The sequence below is a fragment of the Uloborus diversus genome, unplaced genomic scaffold, assembly GCF_026930045.1.
Source record: "Uloborus diversus isolate 005 unplaced genomic scaffold, Udiv.v.3.1 scaffold_407, whole genome shotgun sequence".
Classification (NCBI taxonomy): domain Eukaryota; kingdom Metazoa; phylum Arthropoda; class Arachnida; order Araneae; family Uloboridae; genus Uloborus; species Uloborus diversus.
Genome location: NW_026558579.1, coordinates 107,873 through 111,243, shown reverse-complemented (window position 1 = coordinate 111,243; position 3,371 = coordinate 107,873).

The window sequence follows — 3,371 nt, the reverse complement described above, 5'->3', positions numbered from 1 at the left end:
GAAAAAAATATTTGCATTTAAGATTTCCTTTCCGGCCGGGACTCGAACCCAGTACCACGCGCTAGGAACCCAACGGTCTAGCCATTAGGCTATCGGAGCTCTGTCGATGGAAGTCTTAAATATAATAAAAACAAAAAATGCACCTTGGTAATTATTGATTCAAACACTTTGAAATTTACAGGTCGAATAATTAAACTGACTCAGAATTTTTCTCCCTACATAAATAATCAATATTCGCAAAAGAGAAAAATTAAAAAAAAAAGAAGAAGAAATTTCAAATTAGAAACTAAAAGTATACATTGAAGATTTTCGTTCAGGCTGGGACTCGAACCCAGGGCCACTCGCTTGGAAGCCTAACACTCTAGCCATTAGTCTATGGGAGCTCTGTCGGTGGGAGTTTTAAATATAATAAAAACAAAAAATGCACCTTGGTAATTGTTTATTTAAACACTTCGAAATCTTCGTGTCGAAAAATTAAACTGACTCAGAATTTTCTTCCCTACATAAATAATCAATAATTGCAAAGGAAAGAAATTGAAAAAAAAAGAATTTTCAAATTAGAAAAGAAATAGATACATTGAAGATATTCGCTCCGGCTGGGACTCGAACCCAGGACACTCGCTTGGAAGACCAGCGGTCTAGCCATTAGGCTATCGGAGTTCTGTCGAGCGGAGTCTTACTGCCTGACTGATACTGCCTGACTGACAGACTGACTCACTGACTGACTGATACTGACTGACTGACTCACTGACTGACCGAGACTGACTGCCTAACTGCCTGACTGACTGAGACTGGACTGACTGACTGACTGACTGACTGACTGACTAACTGACTGACTGAGACTGACTGATTGACTGCTTGACTCTCTGACTGGCTATTTCACTGACTGACTGAATGACTAAATGACTGACTGACACTGACTGACTGACTGCTTGACTGACTAACTGACTGGACAGGACTGACCGACTGACTGACTGACAGGCTGACTGAATAAGGATGACTGACAGACTGACTGAATAAGGCTGACTGACTGACTGACTGACAGACTGACTGAATAAGGCTGACCGACTGACTGACTGCCTGACTGACTGACTGACTGAATGACTGACTGACTGTCTGACCGAGACTGACTGACTGACTGACTGAGACTGGACTGACTGACTGACTGACTGACTGAGACTGACTGACTGCTTGACTACCTGACTGACTGCTTTAGTGACTAACTGACTGGACAGGACTGACTGACTGACAGGCTGACTGAATAAGGATGACTGACAGACTGACTGAATAAGGCTGACTGACTGACTGACTGACAGACTGACTGAATAAGGCTGACTGACTGCCTGACTGACTGACTGACTGAATGACTGACTGACTGTCTGACCGAGACTGACTGACTGACTGACTGAGACTGGACTGGACTGACTGACTGACTGACTGACTGAGACTGACTGACTGCTTTAGTGACTAACTGACTGCACAGGACTGACCGACTGACTGACTGACTGACTGCCTGACTGACTGACTGACTGAATGACTGACTGACTGAGACTAAATGACTGACTGCTTGACTGACTGGCTGAAGGACTAACTGACTGACTGAGTGACTGACTGACTGGACTGACTGACTGAGACTGAATGACTGAGTGCTTGACTGATTGACTGTCAGACTGACTGACTGACTTCGCAAAAGGGAAAAATAAAAAAAAAATAATTATCAAATTAGAAAAAAATATTTGCATTTAAGATTTCCTTTCCGGCCGGGACTCGAACCCAGTACCACGCGCTTGGAACCCAACGGTCTAGCCATTAGGCTATCGGAGCTCTGTCGATGGAAGTCTTAAATATAATAAAAACAAAAAATGCACCTTGGTAATTATTGATTCAAACACTTTGAAATTTACAGGTCGAATAATTAAACTGACTCAGAATTTTTCTCCCTACATAAATAATCAATATTCGCAAAAGAGAAAAATTAAAAAAAAAAGAAGAAATTTCAAATTAGAAACTAAAAGTATACATTGAAGATTTTCGTTCAGGCTGGGACTCGAACCCACTGCCACTCGCTTGGAAGCCTAACACTCTAGCCATTAGTCTATGGGAGCTCTGTCGGTGGGAGTTTTAAATATAATAAAAAAAAAATGCACCTTGGTAATTGTTTATTTAAACACTTTGAAATCTTCGTGTCGAAAAATTAAACTGACTCAGAATTTTCTTCCCTACATAAATAATCAATAATTGCAAACAAAAGAAATTGAAAAAAAAAGAATTTTCAAATTAGAAAAGAAATATATACATTGAAGATATTCGCTCCGGCTGGGACTCGAACCCAGGCCACTCGCTTGGAAGACCAGCGGTCTAGCCATTAGGCTATCGGAGTTCTGTCGAGCGGAGTCTTACTGCCTGACTGATACTGCCTGACTGACAGACTGACTCACTGACTGACTGATACTGACTGACTGACTCACTGACTGACCGAGACTGACTGCCTAACTGCCTGACTGACTGAGACTGGACTGACTGACTGACTGACTGACTGACTGACTAACTGACTGACTGAGACTGACTGATTGACTGCTTGACTCTCTGACTGGCTATTTCACTGACTGACTGAATGACTAAATGACTGACTGACACTGACTGACTGACTGCTTGACTGACTAACTGACTGGACAGGACTGACCGACTGACTGACTGACAGACTGACTGAATAAGGATGACTGACAGACTGACTGAATAAGGCTGACTGACTGACTGACTGACAGACTGACTGAATAAGGCTGACCGACTGACTGACTGCCTGACTGACTGACTGACTGAATGACTGACTGACTGACTGACCGAGACTGACTGACTGACTGACTGAGACTGGACTGGACTGACTGACTGACTGACTGACTGAGACTGGACTGGACTGACTGACTGACTGACTGACTGAGACTGACTGACTGCTTTAGTAACTAACTGACTGCACAGGACTGACCGACTGACTGACTGACTGCCTGACTGACTGACTGACTGAATGACTGACTGACTGAGACTAAATGACTGACTGCTTGACTGACTGACTGAAGGACTAACTGACTGACTGAGTGACTGACTGACTAACTGACTGACTGAGACTGACTGACTGACTGCTTGACTCTCTGACTGGCTATTTCACTGACTGACTGAATGACTAAATGACTGACTGACACTGATTGACTGACTGCTTGACTGCTTGACTGACTAACTGACTGGACATTACTGACCGACTGACTGACTGACAGACTGACTGAATAAGGATGACTGACAGACTGACTGAATAAGGCTGACTGACTGACTGACTGACAGACTGACTGAATAAGGCTGACCGACTGACTGACTGCCTG